Here is a 21,814-nt window from a genome sequence, read left to right as displayed (position 1 = left end):
AAGAGGAACTAAAAAGCCGCTTGATGAAAGTGAAAGAGGAGAGTGAAAAAGTTGGCTTGAAGCTCAACATTCAGAAAACAAAGATCATGGCAGTGGTCCCATCACTTCACAGGAAATGAATGGGGAAACAGTGGAAGCAGTGTCAGACTTTATTTTTGGGGGCTCCAAAATCACTGCAGATGCTGATTTCAGCCATGAATTTAAAAGAAGCTTACTCCTTGGAAGGAAAGCTATGTTCAACCTAGATAGCATATTAAAAAGCAGAGACATTCCTTTGCCAACAAAGGTCCGTCTAGTCAAGGCTATGGTTTATCCAGTAGTCATGTATGATGTGAGAGGTGGACTGTGAAAAAAGTTGATCGCTGAAGAATTGATGGTTTTAAACTGTGGTGTTGGAGAAGACTCTTGAGTGTCCTTTGGACTGCAAGGAGATCCAACCAGTCCATTCTAAACTGATGCTAAAGCTGAAACTCCCATACTTTGGCCACCTCATGCAAAAAGTTGATTTACTGGAAAAGACTCTGATGCTGGGAGGGATTGGGGGCAGGAAGAAAAGGGGACGACAGAGAATGAGATGGCTGGATGGCATCACCAACTCGATGGACATGAGATTGAGTGAACTCTGGGAGTTGGTGATAGACAGCAAGGCCAGGCGTGCTGTGATTCATGGGGTCCCAAAGAGTTGGACACGACTGAGGAACTGAAATGAACTGAACTGAGCATTCTAGCAACTCAATTAAGGTACATTTAATAATATTAACTTGTAATTCAAAGTTACATTGATCATGAAAATTATACAGCAGTTGGTAACCATAAAATAGTTTGAGGTTTAAATTTTGTTGGAATATGGTAAGTAATTTTCAATGTATTCCTGGAATCCCACTCCTGGGCATATATTCAGAGAAAGTTCTAATTCAAAAAGATACATGCACACCAATGTTCACAGTAGAACTATTTACAATATATTGAAGCAGTCTAAATGCCCACTGACAGATGAATTAATAAAGATGTGGTACGTATATACAATGGAATACTACTTCACCTTAAAACTAAGAATGAAATAATTCCATTGACAGCATTATGGATGGACCTAGAGATTATTATACTAGTGTATCAAGTCAGATAGAGAAAGACAAATACAAAATATTATCGCTCACATGTGGAACCTAAAGTATGATACAAAGGAACCTATCTACGAGAGAGAAACAGATTCACAGAGGTAGAGAACAGATTTATAATTGCTAAAATAGAGGGGGTGGAGAAGGTATGTATTGGGGGTTTGAAATCAGTAGATGGAAGCTATTATATATAGAACTGATAAACAACAAAGTATTACTGTATATCCCAGGGATCTATATCCAATATCCTGTGATAAACCATAGTGGAAAAGAATATTAAACAGAATATACATATACATACATACACACACACATACATATATAACTGAACATTTTGCTATAAATAGAATGTAATACAATACTGCAAATCAACTATAATCAAATAAAATTTAAAAAAATAAAAATAAAATTATGGTAACTGTCTGAAACTCCTTTACTTTATAAGGAGGCTTATGTAGCAACAGTGATGTAAAAGAGTAAACAGAATACTGGAGTGGAAAATGGCAACCCACTCTAGTATTGTTGCCTAAGAAATCCCATGGACAGAGGAGCCTGGAAGACTACAGTCCACAGGTTCACAAAGGGTCAGACATGACTGAAGTGACTAAACACGCAAGCAAGCATCAATGTAGCAGAAAAGACAGTGATATACATCTTCAAGCAGATACCAAACATTTATTTATGTTAAGACAGAAAATATGTGTGTAGATATTCTAAATCCACTCTCACCTCAGGGACAAGTTAGGTTACTAAGGCTCTTACAAGTTATTCTAAATCTTACTACTTTATAAGTAAGATTTATTAAGTAAACAGTAAGTAGGGCTTCCTGGGAGAAATATCTGGGAGAAGATTGCTGGGAGAAATATCAATAACCTCAGATATGCAGATCACATCACCCTTATAGCAGAAAGTGAAGAAGAACTAAAGAGCCTCTTGATGAAAGTGAAAGAGAGTGAAAAAGTTGCTTTAAAACTCAACATTCAGAAAACTAAGATCATGGCATCTGGTCCCATTGTTTCATGGCAAATAGATGGGAAAACAGTGGAAACAGTGGCAGAGATTACTTTTGGGGGCTTCAAAATCACTGCAGATGGTGACTGCAGACATGAAATTAAAAGGCACTTACTCCTTGGAAGAAGAGTTATGACCGAAGTTAGGCAGCGTATTAAAAAGAAGACACATTACTTTGCCAACAAAGGTCAAGTATGAATGTGAGAGTTGGACTATAAAGAAAGCTGAGTGCCAAAGAATTGATGCTTTTAAACTGTGGTGTTGGACAAGACTCTTGAGAGTCCCTTGGACTGCAAGGAGATCCAACCAGTCCATCCTAAAGTAAATCAGTCCTGAATATTCATTGGAAGAAGTGAATGTTGGATGTTGAAACTGAAACTTGAATACTTTGGCCACCTGAGGCGAAGAACTGACCCATTGGAAAAGACCCTGATGCTGGGATAGATTGAAGGTGGGAGAAGAAGGGAACAACAGAGGATGAGGTGGTTGGATCACATCACAGACTCAATGGACATGAATTTAAATAAACTCCGGAAGCTGGTGATGGACAGGGAGGCCTGGCGAGCTGCAGTCCATAAGGTCAAGAACTGGACACGACTGAATGACTGAATTGAACTGAACAGAGGACTTCCCAAATGGCTCTAGTGGTAAAGAACCTGCCTGCCACAGCAGGAAACAAAAGAGATACGGGTTTGATCCCTGAATGGGAAAATCCCCTGGAGGAGGTCATGGCAACCTACTCCAGAATTCTTGCCTGGAGCTGGTGGTCTATGATTCATATGGTCACAAGGAGTTAGACATGACTGAAATGACTTAGCAGCACTTAGCAATTAAGTATAACAATGTTTAAGGGTCAAATTAGAACTGCAAGGGGCACTTACCATATCCATTTCCAGTGCTTCAGTCCAACCTGCAAACTCTCACATGAATCAAAGAATGATCTTTTTTCCAAGCTACTTGCATCCATTCTAGGCACCATTTGCCTCCCTAAGACGTATTTTAAATTCTGTAGTCAGATGAAGCCTCTCAAAGTAAAATCCTCATTTCATTTCCTTGCTTAAAATGTTTTGCTAGAGTCTTATTGCTCTTCGAAAAAAAGCAACATCTTAGTATGGCCTGCAAGCTCCTGTAAGACTTGGCTCCCTTCAGCTCTCCCTTGCAAGCTCCCTAATCCTCCCACTTCTCAACCCCAAAAGTGTTTCTTCCTCTCAAACCGTTTGCTGGAAAACTCCCTCTGATAGAGTACATGAGCCTCTTTCGTTGACTAGTTAACTCATACTCAACCTTGGATCCTGGCATAGTCTTGTGTATCTTTTGTATAAACAATTACGTGCATATCACACAAAGACACACATAGTGACAAATAAAAAGTAGTTAGATAGACAGTTTATGTGTATGCTCCGTCACTAAATTGTGTCTGACTCTGTGTGACCCCAAGGATTATACTCCACCAGGCTCCTATGTCCATGAGATTTTGCACCCCAAAATACTGGAGTGGGTTGTTATTTGTTACTCTATGGGATCTTCCCTATCTAAGAATCAAACTTGCATCTCCTCAATTTCCTTCACTGACAGGCAGAATCTTAACCATTGAGCCACCTGGGAAGCATACTAAATATATACATATATAATGCACATGAGATTATTTGATAGATGCAAATTGACTCTCAGTTCAGTTCAGTCGCTCAGTCGTGTCCAAATCTTTGTGACCCCATGAATCACAGCACGCCAGGCCTCCCTGTCCATGACCAACTCCCAGACTTCACTCAAACTCATGTCCATCAAGTCAGTGAAGTCATCCAGCTATCACATTCTCTGTCGTCCACTTCTCCTCTTGCCCCCAATCCCTCCCAGCATCAGAGTCTTTTCCAGTGAGTCAACTCTTCGCATGAGGTGGCCAAAGTATTGGAGTTTCAGCTTCAACATCAGTTCTTCCAATGAACATCCAGGATTGATCTCCTTTAGAATGGACAGGTTGGATCTTCTTGCAGTCCAAGGGACTCTCAAGAGTCTTCTCCAACACCACAGTTCAAAAGCATCGATTCTTCGGCGATCAGCTTTCTTCACAGTCCAACTGTCACACCCATACATGACCACTGGAAAAACCAAAGCCTTGACTAGACAGACCTTCACTGGCAAAGTAATGTCTCTGCTTTTTAATATGCTATCTAGGTTGGTCATAACTTTCCTTCCAAGGAGTAAGCGTCTTTTAATTTCATGGCTGCAATCAGCATCCACAGTGATTTTGGAGCCCAAAAAATAAAGTCTGACACTGCTTCCACTGTTTCCCCATCTATTTCCCATGAAGTGATGGGACCAGATGGCATGATCTTAGTTTCTGAATGTTGGGCTTCAAGCCAACTTTTTCTTTTTTAATTTATTTTTATTGGAGGCTAATTATTTTACAATACTATATTGGTTGGTTTTGCCATACATTGACATGAATCCGCCCTGGGTGTACATGAGTTCCCCCTCCCGAATTCCCCTCCCACTTCCCTCCTCCCCTTATCCTCCCTCTGGGTCATCTCCACATACCAGCCCCGAGCATCCAGTAACATCAAGCCAACTTTTTTCACTCTCCTCTTTCACTCTCCTCAAAAGGCTTTTTACTTCCTCTTCACTTTCTGCCATAAGGGTGGTATCATTTGCATATCTGAGGTTATTGATATTTCTCCCGGAAATCTTGATTCCAGCTTGTGTTTCTTCCAGCACAGCATTCCTCATCATGTACTCTGCAGATAAGTTAAATAAGCAGGGTGACAATATACAACCTTGATGTACTCCTTATTTTATTTGGAACCAGTCTGTTGTTCCATGTACAGTTCTAACTGTTGCTTCCTGACCTTCATACAGCTTTCTCAAAAGGCAGGTAAGGTGGTCTGGTATTCCCATCTCTTTCAGAATTTTCCACAGTTTATTGTGATCCACACAGTCAAAGGCTTTGGCATAGTCAATGAAGCAGAAATAGATGTTTTTTCTGGAACTCTCTTGTTCTCCGTGATCCACCAGATGTTGGAAATTTGATCTCTGGTTCCTCTTCCTTTTCTAAAACCAGCTTGAACATCTGGAAGTTCACGGTTCACATGTTGCTGAAGCCTGGCTTGGAGAATTTTGAGCATGACTTTACTAGAGTGTGAGATGAGTGCAACTGTGCGGTAGTTTGAGCATTCTTTGGCATTCCCTTTCTTTGGGATTGGAATGAAGACTGACATTTTCCACTCCTGTGGTCACTGCTGAGTTTTCCAAATTTGCTTGCATATTGAGTGCAGCACTTTCACAGCATCATCTTTCAGGATTTGAATCAGCTCAACTGGAATTCCATCACCTCCACTAGCTTTGTTTGTCGTGATGCTTCCTAAAGCCCACTTGACTTTACAGTCCAAGATGTTTGGCTCTAGGTGATTGATCACAGCATCGTGATTATCTTGGTCGTGAACATCTGTTTTGTACAGTTCTTCTGTGTATTCTTGCCACCTCTTCTTAATATCTTCTGCTTCTGTTAGGTCCATACAATTTCTGTCCTTTATCGTGCCCATCTTTGCATGATATGTTCCCTTGATATCTCTAATTTTCATGAAGAGATCACTTGTCTCTCCTATTCTGTTGTTTTCCTCTATTTCTTTGCATTGATCGCTGAGGAAGGCTTTCTCATCTCTCCTTGCTATTCTTTGGAACTCAGCATTCAGATTCTTATTTCGTTCCTTTTCTCCTTTGCTTTTCATTTCTCTTCTTTTCACAGCTATTGGTAAGGCCTACTCAGACAGCCATTTTGCTTTTTTGTATTTCTTTTCCATGGGGATGGTCTTGGTCCCTGTCTCCTGTACAATGTCATGAACCTCCATCCAGAGTTCATCAGGCACTCTGTCTATCAGATCTAGTCCCTTAAATCTATTTCTCACTTCCACTGTGTAATCATAAGGGATTTGATTTAGGTCATACCTGAATGGTCTAGTGGTTTTCCCTACTTTCTTCAATTTAAATCTGAATTTTGCAATAAGGAGTTCATGATCTGAGCCACAGTCAGCTCCTGGTCTTGTTTTTACTAACTGTATAGAACTTCCTCATCTTTGGCTGCAAAGAATCTAATCAATCTGATTTCGGTGTTGACCATCTGGTGATGTCCCTGTGTAGAGTCTTCTCTTGTGTTGTTGAAAGAGGGTGTTTGCCATGACTAGTGCATTCTCTTGGCACAACTCTATTAGCATTTGCCCTGTTTCATTCCATGCTCCAAGGCCAAATTTGCCTGTTACTTCAGGTGTTTCTTGACTTCCTACTTTTGCATTCCAGTCCCCTATAATGAAAAATACATCTTTCTTGGGTGTTAATTCTAAAAGGTCTTGTAGGTCTTCATAGAACTGTTTGACTTTGGCTTCTTCAGCATTACTGGTTGGGGTGTAGGCTTGGATTACTGTAATATTGAATGGTTTGCCCTGGAAATTAATAAATTTCATGAAGGGAGAGATTGTATCTATTTTTCACTTATTATTTTATCTTTACTTCAATGCATAATTTTTGTCACATAATAAGGCCTGAAAATTATAAATTATGTCAACTATGTGCAAGAGCTACAAATAATTCCATGATATGGAGTAAAATGGTCAAAAGAAAGGACTCAAATTTGAGGTCACAAAAGAGATATCATAAAATAATTCTGAAATCTTGTAAATTAAAATCACTTCCAAGTCATTTATTTCCATGACAGTTTTTTGCTGAATTTTCTATAATGAACAGTGCTAAATCATGATGCCTATTTGGGAAGCTGTTTATATTTTTGGTGCCATCAAATAGAAGGGCTAGGTTCTGCTGAGAACGTGACAATATGGTTCCTAACTGAAAGATGTTCTATAAATAAAATAGATTATTGTTCTTTAGATTTGTCAATTTATATCAAATTATATATGATTTTTCAATTTCCTTATGCATTGTTGCAATACAACTGATATTATTTTTAAATTCTATGTTAACATATTTTTGCTAAAAGCTATGTCACAGTTTCTTGAAATTCTCTTTTTAGTATCACATTGCAAATTCCCTGAATGTAAACAGAATTAGATTATTTGCCAGTATTAGTTTTTTCTCTTGGAACTCAATCATGAATAAAACCTATCCTTCAGGTAGCAGGTATGTTTTCTCTTATTTTCTCAGAAATGCTTTAAAATGAACTAAAGAACAAAACCCACAGATAGACATTTCACTGGCTATGAAATGACTAATACCTATATGACACTAAAACGACAATCATAAAGATATTAAAACTTGTATCAAATCAATGTCTCTCTAGTGCACTACCCTGGAGAGCACTGTGCAATGAGAGATGACCATAGATCAGCAAGTTGATAAAAGGAAAGATGATGTAGAGAGGAATATAAAATATAATCAGTATATTTGACCAATAGACATACAGCCAATTGTGTATTCCTATTCAGTTCAGTTCAGTCGCTCAGTCGTGTCCGACTCTTTGCGACCCATGAATCACAGCACGCCAGGCCTCCCTGTCCACCAACTCTTGGAGTTCACTCAAGCTCATGTCCATCGAGTCGGGGATGCCATTCAGCCATCTCATCCTCTGTCGTCCCCGTCTCCTCCCACCTCCAATCCCTCCCAGCATCAGGCTCTTTTCCAGTGAGTCAACTCGTCGCATGAGGTGGCCAAAGTATTGAAGTTTCAGCTTTAGCATCAGTCCTTCCAATGAACACCCAGAATTGATCTCCTTTAGAATGAACTGGTTGGATCTCCTTGCAGTCCAAGGGACTCTCAAGAGTCTTCTCCAGCACCACAGTTCAAAAGCATCAGTTCTTCGGTGATCAGCTTTCTTCATAGTCCAACTCTCACATCCATACATGAGCACTGGAAAAACCATAGCCTTGACTCGACGGACCTTGGTTGGCAAAGTAATGTCTCTACTTTTTAATATGCTATCTAGGTTATTCTTATTAAGTTCCCATATAATATTTTCAAAAACAAATTGAGTACTTAAATACACTATATATATATATATATATATATCAAAAGGCAAAAGTCATAATGACCATGTCTTCTGAGGTAGCTGGCAAGGTATCAGAAAGATTGAATAAGCCACTTTGTAAGTGAAAAAAGAAACTCGCAAAGATGTAAGTAAGCTAAGTTTTTTTGCAAAGAAAACCTATTTCCTCACCTTTTTTTTTTCTCTTTCATATATAATACACACATTTTAATATATACGTATATTTAAAAAAAAAAAACGTTTGATGTATGTGTAACAAAAGCAGTTACAATACAATGAGTAGAAGGATTGAAAAAGCTGAATTCATTTCTTCCTAACTTTATGTATTTTTATACTACTAGAGGTTTTACAACAATCGTTGTCTATCATTGAAAATTAAATAGATCAATTATATATGAAACAAAGAGGAAGCTCTCAAAGTCAATTATGTAGAAATGCTGGACACATGTAAGTCAACTTCCTTTATCACAGATGATAATTTGAAATTCTCCCAAATCCAACATAGCATTTTTCCTTTGAAAATTTAAACCCACATTGCTCCATGCTGTACCTAATGGAGAGACAGAACATCTGGACATAACACTTAAAAAACAACCACAAAAAAAAAAAAACCCACTTCGTGCCAAACCCTTCATGTCTCTGAATTTCGAGTAACCAAGAGATCAAGACCCAAATCTCTCATTTCCGAGCCAGAGACTTCAGCCCAGAGACTGTTGCCAGTTTACATTTACCTTTCCTCTACCAGGAATAAATTACTCCATTTCTTACACTTTCCTCATATTTTTAAAACTTTAAATATTTTCCTTTCTCTAATTGCCTTATTACTGAATTTGAATAGGTGACATGACCTCAGGGTTCATAGTCTAAAATGTTAAAGTATAGTCAATGTTGAATGTTGAAAAGCTCACTGAATTCCATCCTATTCACCCAGCATCTCTCCATTCACTCTATGTAAACTTACCATTTTTTATATTCTTAAATAGAGAATTTCTTACATATTTGAAATATTATTCTAGACTTGTTATATATAAAATCATTAAATGTTAATGCATACATTTTCTCCTCCCTATACCTAACACACAATCACACTCATCTCAGTTCAGTTCAGTTCAGTTCAGTCACTCAGTCGTGTCCGACTCTTTGCGACCCCATGAATCACAGCACGCCAGGCCTTCCTGTCCATCACCAACTCCCGGAGTTCATTCAAACCTACTTCCATCGAGTCGGTGACGCCATCCAGCCATCTTATTCTCCATCGTCCCCTTTTCCTCCTGCACCCAATACCTCCCAGCATCAGATTCTTTTCCAGTGAGTCAACACTTCGCATGAGGTGTCCAAAGTATTGGAGCTTCAGCTTTAGCAACAGTCCTTCCAATGAAGACCCAAGACTGATCTCCTTTAGAATGGACAGGTTGGATCTCCTTGCCATCCAAGGGACTCTCAAGAGTTTTCTCCAACACCACAGTTCAAAAGCATCAATTCTTCGGCGATCAGCTTTCTTCACAGTCCATCTCTCACATCCATACATCACCACTGGAAAAACCATAGCCTTGACTAGACAAACCTTTGTTGACAAAGTAATGTCTCTGCTTTTTAATATGCTATCTAGGTTGGTCATAACTTTCCTTCCAGGGAGTAAACGTCTTTTAATTTCATGGCTGCAATCAGCATCTGCAGTGATTTTGGAGCCCCCCAAAATAAAGTCTGACACTGTTTCCACTGTTTCCCCATCTATTTCCCATGAAGTGATGGGACCAGATGGCATGATCTTAGTTTTCTTGATGTTGAGCTTCAAGCCAAAATTTTCACTCTCCTCTTTCACTTTCCTCAAAAGGCTTTTTAGTTCCTCTTCACTTTCTGCCATAAGGGTAGTGTCATCTGCATATCTGAGGTTATTGTTATTTCTCCTGGCAATCTTGATTCCAGCTTGTGGTTCTTCCATCCCAGTGTTCCTCATGATGTACTCTGCATACATGTTAAATGAGCAGGATGACAATATACAACCTCGACGTACTCCTTTTCCTATTTGGAACCAGTCTGTCTCACATGCTAGAAAAGTAATGCTGAAAACTCTCCAAGCTTGGCTTCAACAGTATTTGAACAACAACTTCCACATGTTCAACCCGAAGTTAGAAAAGGCAAAAGAACCATAGATCAAGTTGCCAACACCCATTGGATCATAGAAAAAGCAAGGGACCAATTTTCCCAGTACCACTTGTTAAAGATATTGTCTTTTCTCCATTGAATATTATTGACTCCTTTGTCAAAGATAAGGTGTCCATAGATGCGTGGATTTATCTCTGGGCTTTCTATTTTGTTCCATTGATCTATATATTTTTCTTTGTACCAGTACCATACTGTCTTGATGACTGTGGCTTTGTAGTAGAGCCTGAAGTCCGTCATGTTGATTCCTCCAGTTCCATTCTTCTTTCTCAAGATTGCTTTGGCTATTTGAGGTTTTTTGTACTTCCATACAAATTGTGAAATTATTTGTTCTAGCTCTGTGAAAAATACTTTTGGTAGCTTGATAGGGATTGCATGAATCTATAGATTACTTTGGGTAGTATACTCATTTTCACTATATTAATTCTTCTGATCCAAAAACACTGTATATGTCTCCATCTATTAGTGTCCTCTTTAATTTCTTTCACCAGTGTTTTATAGTTTTCTATATATAGGTCTCTTGTTTCTTTAGGTAGATATATTCCTAAGTATTTTATTCGTTTCATTGCAACAGTGAATGGCATTGTTTCCTTAATATATCTTTCTATTTTCTCATTATTAGTGTATAGGAATACAAGGGATTTCTGTGTGTTGATTTTATATCCTACAAATTTACTATATTCATTGATTAGTTCTAGTAATTTTCTGGTAGAGTCTTTAGGGTTTTCTGTGTAGAGAATTATGGCATCTGCAAACAGTGACAGTTTTACACATTCTTTTCCAATTTGGATCTTTTTATGTCTTTTTCTGCTCTGATTGTTGTGGCCAAAACTTCCAAAACTATGTTGAATAACAGTGGTGAGAGTGGGCACTCTTGTCTTGTTCCTGACTTTAGGGGAAACACTTTCAATTATTCACCATTGAGGATAATGTTTGCTGTGAGTTTGTCATATACAGCTTTTATTATATTGAGTTATGTACCTTCTCGGAGAAGGCAATGGCAAGCCACTCCAGTACTATTGCCTAGAAAATCCCATGGATGGAGGAGCCTGGTAGGCTGCAGTCCTTGGGGTCGCTAAGGGTCGGACACGACTGAGCGCCTTCACTTTCACTTTTCACTTTCACACATTGGAGAAGAAAATGGCAACCCACTCCAGTGTTCTTGCCTGGAGAATCCCAGGGACGGGGAAGTCTGGTGGGCTTCCGTTTATGGGGTCACACAGAGTCGGACATACTGAAGTGACTTAGCAGCAGCAGCAGCATGTTCCTTCTATTCCTGCTTTCTGGAGGATTTTTATCATAAACGGATGTTGAATTTTGTCAAAGGCTTTCTCTGCATTTATTGAGATAATCATATGGCTTTTATTTTTCAGTTTGTTAATGTGGTGTATTACATTGATTGATTTGCGGATATTGAAGAATCCTTGCATTCCTGGGATAAAGCCCACTTGGTCATGATATATGATCTTTCTAATGTGTTGTTGGATTCTGATTGTTAGAATTTTGTTAAGGATTTTTGCATCTATGTCCATTAGTGATATTGGCCTATTGTTCTCTATTTTTGTGGCATCTTTGTCAGGTTTAGGGATTAGGGTGACGGTGGCCTCACAGAATATGTTTGGAAGTTTACCTTCCTCTGCAATTTTCTGGAAGACCTTGAGTAGGAAAGGTGTTAGCTCTTCTCTAAATTTTTGGTAGAATTCAGCTGTGAAGCTGTCTGGACCTGGGCTTTTGTTTATTGGAAGATATCTGATTTCAGTTTCGATTTCTGTGCTTGTGATGGGTCTCTTAAGATTTTCTATTTCTTCCTGGTTCAGTTTTGGAAAGTTGTAGTTTTCTAAGAATTTGTCCATTTCTTCCAAGTTGTCCATTTTATTGCCATATAATTGCTGATAGTAGTCTTTTATGATCCTTTATATTTCTGTGTTGTCTGTTGTGATCTCTCCATTTGCATTTCTAATTTTATTGATTTTATTTTTCTCCCTTTGTTTCTTGATGAGTCTGGCTAGTGGCTTGTCGATTTTATTTATCCTCTCAAAGAAGCAGCTTTTGGCTTTGTTGATTTTTGCTATGGTTTCTTTTGTTTCTTTTGCATTTACTTCTGCCCTAATTTTTAAGATTTCTTTCCTTCTACTAACCCTGCGGTTCTTCATTTCTTCCTTTTTTAGTTACTTTAGGTGTAGAGTTAGGTTTTTTGTTGACTTTTTTCTTGCTTCTTGAGGTATGCCTGTATTGCTATGAACCTTCCCCTTACTACTGCTTTTACAGTGTTTCACAATTTTTGAGTTGTTGTGTTTTCATTTTCATTCATTTCTATGCATATTTTTATTTCTTTTTTGATTAACACTTTCTAACACCATACCCCAAAATAAACTCAAAATGGATTAAAGATCTAAATGTAAGACCAGAAATTATAAAACTCCTAGAGGAGAACATAGGCAAAATACTCTCCGACATGAATCACAGCAGGATCCTCCCTGACACACCTCCCAGAATATTGGAAATAAAAGCAAAAATAAACGAATGGGACCTAATTAAAATTAAAAGCTTCTGCGCAGCAAAGGAAACTATAAGCCAGGTGAAAAGACAGCCTTCAGAATGGGAGAAAGTAATAGCAAATGAAGCAACTGACAAATAATTAATCTCAAAAATATACAAGCAGCTCCTGCAACTCAATTCCAGAAAAATAAACAACCCAATGAAAAAATGGGCCAAAGAACTAAGCAGACGTTTCTCCAAAGAAGACATGCAGATGGCTAACAAACACATGAAAAGATGGTCAACATCACTCATTGTCAGAGAAACGCAAATCAAAACCACTATGAGGTACCATTTCACGCCAGTCAGAATGGCTGCTATCCAAAAGTCTGCTGCTGCTGCTGCTGCTGCTAAATCACTTCAGTCGTGTCCAACTCTGTGTGACCCCATAAACGGAAGCCCACCAGGCTTCCCCTTCCCTGGGATTCTCCAGGCAAGAACAATGGAGTGGGTTGCCATTTCCTTCTCCAATGTGTGAAAGTGAAAAGTGAAAGTGAAGTCGCTCCGTTGTGTCCGACCCTTAGCGACCCCATGGACTGCAGCCTACCAGGCTTCTCCACCCATGAGATTTTCTAGGCAATAGTACTGGAGTGGCTTGCCATTGCCTTCTCCGATCCAAAAGTCTACAAGCAATAAATGCGGGAGAGGGTGTGGAGAAAAGGGAACCCTCTTACACTGTTGGTGGGAATGCAAACTAGTACAGCCACTATGGAGAACAGTGTGGAGATTCCTTAAGAAACTGGAAATAGAACTGCCGTATGATCCAGCAATCACACTCCTGGGCATATACACCGAGGAAACCAGAATTGAAAAAGACACGTGTACCCCAATTTCATCGCAGCACTGTTTATAATAGCCAGGACATGGAAGCAACCTAGATGTCCATCAGCAGACAAATGGATAAGAAAGCTGTGGTACATATACACAATGGTGTATTCAGTTCAGTTCAGTTCAGTCGCTCAGTCGTGTTCGACTCTCCGCGACCCCATGAATCACAGCACGCCAGGCCTCCCTGTCCATCACCAACTCCCGGAGCTCACTCTACTCAGCCATTAAAAAGAATACATTTGAATCAGTTCTAATGAGGTGGATGAAACTGGAGCTTATTATACAGAGTGAAGTAAGCCAGAAAGAAAGACAATACAGTATACTAACGCATATATTGGAGAAGGAAATGGCAACCCACTCCAGTGTTCTTGCCCAGAGAATCCCAGGGATGGGGGAGCCTGGTGGGCTTCTGTCTATGGGGTCACACAGAGTCGGACACGACTGAAGCAGTTTAGCAGCAGCAACCCACATATATGGAATTTAGAAAGATGGTAATGATAACTCTGTATGTGAGACAGCAAAAGAGATGCAGATGTATAGAAGAGTTTTTGAAGTCTGTGGGAGAGGGTGAGGGTAGGATGATTTGGGCCAATGGCATTGAAACATGTATATTGTCATATGTGAAACGAATCTCCAGTTCAGGTACAATGCATGATACAGGATGCTCAGGGCTGGTGCACTGGGATGACCCAGAGGGATGATATGGGGAGGGAGGTGTGAGGGGGATTCAAGATGGGGAACACATGTATACCAGGGGCGGATTTATGTTAATGTATGACAAAACAAATACAATATTGTAAAGTAATTAGCCTCCAATTAAAATTTTAAAAATAAATAATGTTCTTTAAAAAATTAAAAGAAAAAGCAAAGGAATTCCAGAAAACCATCTACTTCTGCTTCATTGACTACACTAAAAGCTTTGACTGTGTTGATCACAACAAACTATGGAAAATTCTTAAAGAAATGAGAATACCAGACCTCTTTGGCTGCTGAGAAATTTGTATGCAGGTGAAGAAGCAACAGTTAGAACTGGACAGGGAAGAACAGACTTGTTCCAAACTGGGAAAACAAGTATATCAAAGCTGTATATTTTCACTCTGCTTATTTAACTTATATGCAGAGTACATCATGAAAAATGCCTGGCTGGATGAAATACAAGCTGGAATCAAGATTGCTAGGAGAAATATCAATAACCTCAGATACACAGATGATACCACCCTTATGACAGAAAGTGAAGAGAAACTAAAGAGCTTCTTGATGAAAGTGAAAGAAGAGAGTGAAAAAGCTGGCTTAAAACTCAACATTCAAAAATTAAGAATATGACATCTGATCCCATCACTTCATGGCAAATAGATGGGGAAACAGAGGAAACAGTGTCAGACATTATTTTGGGGGGCTTCAAAATCACTGCAGATGGTGACTGCAGCCATGAAAGTAAAAGATGCTGGACCCTTGGAAGAAAAGCTATGACCAATCTAGATAGCATATTAAAAAACAGAGACATTACTTTGCTAAGAAGAATCCCTCTAGTCAAAGCTATGTTTTTTTCAGTAGTCATGTATGGCTGTGAGAGCTGGACCCTAAAGAAAGCTGAGCACCAAAGAATTGATGTTTTTGAGCTGTGGTGTTGGATAAAACTCTTGAAAGTCCCATGAACTGCAAGAAGATCCAACCAGCCAATTCTAGAGGAAATCAGTTCTCTACTGATGCTGAATCTGAATCTCCAATACTTTGGTCCCCTGATGTGAAGAGCTGACTCATTGGAAAAGACCCTGATGCTGGGAAAAATTGAAGGCAGGAGGAGAAGGGGATAACAGAGGAGAGATGGTTGTATCGCATCACGAACTGGATAGACATGAGTTTGAGGAAGCACTGGGAGTTGATGATGGACAGGGAAGCCTCGCGTGCTACAGTCCACAGGTTTGGAAAGGGTCTGACAGAACTGAGTGACTGAATTGAACTGATACTTAAGATAGGACTTCCCTGGTGGCTCAATGGTAAAGAATCTGCCTACACTGGAGGAGACGTGGGTTCAGTCCAAGGTGAGGAATATCACCTGGAGGAAAGCATGGCAACCCATTCCAGTATTCTTGCCTGGAGAATCCCACGGACAGAGGATCCTGATGGGATATGGTTTATTGGGTAACAAAGAGTCAGACATGACTGTAGTGAATGAGCACACACACACACATACCTAAGATAACACAATTTTGAAACTAGTTTTTAATTTAAACAGTAAAACTTAGGAACCTGTTCAGTTTAAAACAGAGTTTCTTTATTCTCTCCTACACACCGCAAGGAGATCCAACCAGCCCATTCTAAAGGAGATCAATCCTGGGTGTTCATTGGAAGGACTGATGCTAAAGCTGAAACTGCAATACTTTGGCCACCTCATGCGACGAGTTGACTCACTGGAAAAGAGTTTGATGCTAGGAGGGATTGTGGGTGGGAGGAGACGGGGACGACAGAGAATGAAATAGCTGGATGGCATCACCGACTCGATGGACATGAGTTTGAGTGAACTCCGGGAGTTGGTGATGGACAGGGAGGACTGGCGTGCTGTGATTCATGGGGTCGCAAAGAGTCGGACATGACTGAGTGACTGAACTTAACTGACACACTACTTCATTGCATTGAACCAACCTGTGCGCTATTGATAGATAGTTGATTTATTTTTAAACTTTTGTTCTTAAAAACAATGTTAAAATGAATAATTTAGGACCATGTCATTCTTCAATTGTATAACTTCTTTCTAAGTTAAATTATCAAAAACAAGCTTACAGAGTTAATTTACAATTTTAAGTTATTGATAAGTTATCCTCCACAGAGTAGTTTCAAATATACACCCCTACATGAAGATATGAAAAAGCCTATTTCTCCAGTTTTGCCAAAGGAGTTTATTATCAAACTTAGCACTTTCCCACTTCTATGCATGTAACATTATATCTAAGAACTATTTGCTCTTTGATCCACGGAAATATTATTTCTTTGTAACTCTGTGATAAGAGTACATTTTTTTTCCCCAGTTTACCATTCATCTGTTCATTTTGTTTATGGGATTTCCTGTTATACACACATTTCTCATTTTTCTGTGGTCAAAACCATCAATTGTTTTTCTTAGTCTTCTCAAATTTGAATCAGAATTAAAGAAGCCTTCTTATGTCAGTGTTACAAAGGCAATATCCTGTGATTTCTTCCAGGGTCTTTATAGTCATATTTTTTTACATGTACCTTCATTTTTGGAACCAGAACTATTCCAGGCTGATGCCAGAAGCCAGATGTTGTGCCGGATAATGGAGCACTGATAAGATTAGTAGGTAAACATCATCATGGAATATAAGATACAGCAAAGAAAGAAGTAATCATAACCTGATTCCATAAAGTGAAGTGAACTTCAAGAGAAATAAAGTCCAGTCAGTATCCGCCGGCCCCGGCGGCGCAGACGCGACGCGAGAGACGCCGGCCCGGGCGCAACGAACCACGCAAAGAGGTGCGGCTGTGAGGAGCTACCCCACGCCTGAGGGCAGGGCCGGCGGCCGAGAGGAGCTACCCCACGTCCAACAGGCGGTGGCTGCGCGGGCGCAGGAGGGCCGAGAGGAGCTACTCCGTGTTCAAGGTCAGGAGGGGCGGCCTTGAGGAGATACCCCTCGTCCAAGGTAAGATACAGCGGCTGCACTTTGCTGGAGTGGCTGTGAAGAGATTTTCCACGACCAAGGTAAGAGAAACCCAAATAAGACGGTAGGTATTGCTAGGGGGCACCAGAGGACAGACAAACTGAAATCATAATCACAGGAAACTCGCTGATCTGATCACATGGACCACAGCCGAATGTGGTCCCCTGGAGAAGGGAATGGCAAACCACTTCAGTATACTTGCCTTGAGAACCCCATGAACAGTAACAAAGGGCAAAATGATAGGATACTGAATGAGGAATTCCCCAGGTCGGTAGGTGCCCAGTATGCTACTGGAGCTCAGTGGAGAAATAACTATAGAAGGAATAAAGGGATGGAGCAAAAGCAAAACCAATACCCAGTTGTGGATGTGACCAATGATAGAAACAAGGTCCGGTGCTGTAAAGAGCAATATTGCATAGGAACCTGGAATGTTAGGTCCATGAATCAAGGCAAATTGGAAGTGGTCAAACAGGAGATGGCAAGAGTGAACGTCGACATTCTAGGAATCAGTGAATTAAAATGGACTGGAATGGGTGAATTTAACTCGGATGACCATTATATCTACTACTGTGGGCAGGAATCCCTTAGAAGAAATGGAGTAGCCATCATGGTCAACAAAAGAGTCCGAAATGCAGTACTTGGATGCAATCTAAAAAATGACAGGATGATTTCTGTTCGTTTCCAAGGCAAACCATTCAATATTACAGTAATCCAGGCCTATGCCCCAACCAGTAATGCTGAAGAAGCCGAAGTTAATCGGTTCTATGAAGACCTACAAGACCTTTTAGAACTAACACCCAAAAAAGATGTCCTTTTCATTCTAGGGGACTGGAATGCAAAAGTAGGAAGTCAAGAAACACCTGGAGTAACTGGCAAATTTGGCCTTGGAGCACGGAATGAAGCAGGGCAAAGGCTAATAGAGTTTTGTCAAGATAATGCACTGGTCATAGCAAACACCCTCTTCCAACAACACAAGAGAAGACTCTACACATGGACATCACCAGATGGTCAACACTCAAATCAGATTGATTATATTCTTTGCAACCAAAGATGGAGAAGCTGTATACAGTTAGCGAAAACAAGACCAGGTGCTGACTGGCTCAGATCATGAACTCCTTATTGCGAAGTTCAGACTTAAATTGAAGAAAGTAGGGAAAACCACTAGACCATTCAGATATGACCTCAATCAAATCCCTTATGATTATACAGTGGAAGTGAGAAATAGATTTAAGGGACTAGATCTGATTGATAGAGTGCCTGATGAACTCTGGACGGAGGTTCGTGACATTGTACAGGAGACAGGGACCAAGACCATCCCCATGGAAAAGAAATGCAAAAGAGCGAAATGGCTGTCTGAGGAGGCCTTACAAATAGCTGTAAAAAGAAGAGAGGCAAAAAGCAAAGGAGAAAAGGAAAGATATAAGCATCTGAATGCAGAGTTCCAAAGAATAGCAAGGAGAGATAAGAAAGCCTTCCTCAGTGATCAATGCAAAGAAATAGAGGAAAACAACAGAATAGGAAAAACAAGAGAGCTCTTCAAGAAAATTAGAGATTCCAAGGGAACATTTCATGCAAAGATGGGCGCGATAAAGGACAGAAATGGTATGGACCTAACAGAAGCAGAAGATATTAAGAAGAGGTGGCAGGAATACACAGAAGAACTGTACAAAAAAGATCTTCACGACCAAGATTGTTTCGATAATGTGATCACCGATCTAGAGCCAGACATCTTGGAATGTGAAGTCAAGTGGGCCTTAGAAAGCATCACTATGAACAAAGCTAGTGGAGGTGATGGAATTCCAGTGGAGCTATTTCAAGTCTTGAAAGATGATGCTGTGAAAGTCCTGCACTCAATATGCCAGCAGATTTGGAAAACTCAGCAGTGGCCACAGGACTGGAAGAGGTCAGTCTTCGTTCCAATCCCAAAGAAAGGCAATGCCAAAGAATGTTCAAACTACCGCACAATTGCACTCATCTCACACGCTAGTAAAGTCATGCTCAAAATTCTCCAAGCCAGGCTTCAGCAGTATGTAAACCGTGAACTCCCAGATATTCAAGCAGGTTTTAGAAAAGGCAGAGGCACCAGAGATCAAATTGCCAACATCCGCTGGATCATGGAGAAAGCAAGAGAGTTTCAGAAAAACATCTATTTCTGCTTCATTGACTATGCCAAAGCCTTTGACTGTGTGGATCACAATAAACTGTGGAACATTCTGAAAGAGATGGGAATCCCAGACCACCTGACCTGCCTCTTGAGAAACCTGTATGCAGGTCAGGAAGCAACAGTCAGAACTGGACATGGAACAACCGACTGGTTCCAAATAGGAAAAGGTGTACGTCAAGGTTGTATATTGTCACCTTGCTTATTTAACTTATATGCAGAGTACATCATGAGGAACGCTGGGCTGGAAGAAGCACAAGCTGGAATCAAGATTGCCGGGAGAAATATCAATAACCTCAGATATACAGATGACACCACCCTTATGGCAGAAAGTGAAGAGGAACTCAAAGGCCTCTTGATGAAAGTGAAAGAGGAGAGTGTAAAGGTTGGCTTGAAGCTCAACATTCAGAAAACAAAGATCATGGCATCTGGTCCCATCACTTCATGGGAAATAGATGGAAAAACAGTGGAAACAGTGTCAGACTTTGTTTTTTTGGGCTCCAAAATCACTGCAGATGCTGATTGCAGCCATGAAATTAAAAGACGTTTACTCCCTGGAAGGAAAGTTATGACCAACCTAGATAGCATATTAAAAAGCAGAGACATTACTTTGTCAACAAAGATTTGTCTAGTCAAGGCTATGGTTTTTCCAGTGGTGATGTATGGATGTGAGAGATGGACTGTGAAGAAAGCTGATCGCCGAAGAATTGATGCTTTTGAACTGTGGTGTTGGAGAAGACTCTTGAGAGTCCCTTATACTGCAAGGAGATCCAACCAGTCCATTCTAAAGGAGATCAATCCTGGGTGTTCATTGGAGGGACTGATGCTAAAGCTGAAACTCCAATACTTTGGCCACCTCATGCGACGAGTTGACTCACTGGAAAAGACTCTGATGCTGGGAAAGGTTGGGGGAGGGAGGAGAAGGGGACGACGGAGAATGAGATGGCTGGATGGCATCACCGACTCTCTGGACATGAGTTTGAGTGTACTCCGGGAGTTGGTGATGGACAGGGAGGCCTGGCGTACTGTGATTCATGGGGTCGCGGAGAGTCGGACACGACTGAGCGACTGAACTGAACTGAGACCAGGGAGATTTAATCTAGTGTAGGTTAAGTGTTAGGAAAAAAAAAAAAAAAAAACAGAAATTTTCATGAGAAAGTGACATTTAATTAGAAGTATGAAAGAAAAAAATCCTGATTGTCAGTCACTTGAAGGAGAGAGAGACTTGAGAGGAAGGAAGAAAGAAGAGATGGCCCAGGAAGTGTTCTTTTGTGGAAGGTTCCAGCAAGTTGGAAGAGAATCTTGAAAGTTAGGTATGGGGCCTGGACTTTTTCCTGAGAGTGATGGAAACCATTAGGAATGGAAAAACTGAAGTTTAGATATAGGTGTTTGCTCAGTACAACAGGGTCAGATACTCACTAGTAAAATGTAAAGCATAATATTCTATTAATATCAGGAAACAGATTTCTGTGTGACTTGTGGAAAATCACTTAGAATTTATAATTTTCTCCTAAAATATTCTTTAGCTTTCAATTTACAGATGCCATCTCTCTTCAACACCCACAGATTGTAGGTATCAACTTGCAAAACTTGATTTGAAATAAGCTGATAAACTAATATCCCCAACAAACATTAACTTTATGATTTCACTATTCACCTCATGTAGATTTTCCATCTTATCTGTTTGGTGATAGGGAATCCACTTTTAGCCTCCAAATAAAGAGAAAGTCACCTTTTATGTCCAGAGTTACACATCCATTGTTACGTACACAGAAGGGTGCAGGCCTCATTGAAAATGATGACTCAGTCATAAACAAAGATTCATAGCAGCCTGTGGACAAGGTTCAGTGGTAAAGAATCTTCCTGCAATGCAGGAGACTCAGGTTTGATCCTTGAGTCAGGAAGATCCCCTGGAGGAGGGCATGGCAATCCACTCCAGTGTTCTTGTCTGGAGAATCCCATGGACAGAGGAGGCAGGCAATCTATAGTCCATAGCATTGCAGAGAGTCAGACATGACTCGAGTGACTTAGCACTCACACAAAATCTTACCTAGAAGAAGTTAGTTAATGAAAACAGTACAGAATAATATGCTTATACAAGGACATCATGAAACATTAACTCCCTTGATGGAATGGCCCCTTCAGTGGATTTTGATGTGGAGCTGATTATTTGGAACACAGAGGGAACTGAGCCTGATCAAAACTGTCCCCTTGATTTCAGCTCAGTCCAAGTTTTAGCAATTATAAGATGGATCTTAACACCAAAACATGCATAGAGTGTGTTGTATAAAAATAGTGGTATCACAAGATGAAAAATTCTGGGTGTGGATGATGGTGA

Source organism: Moschus berezovskii, chromosome 5 (assembly GCF_049115385.1).
Source record: "Moschus berezovskii isolate FMDL1 chromosome 5, NW_MosBer_1.0, whole genome shotgun sequence".
NCBI classification, from domain to species: domain Eukaryota; kingdom Metazoa; phylum Chordata; class Mammalia; order Artiodactyla; family Moschidae; genus Moschus; species Moschus berezovskii.
Note: the sequence above shows the minus strand (reverse complement) of the source record.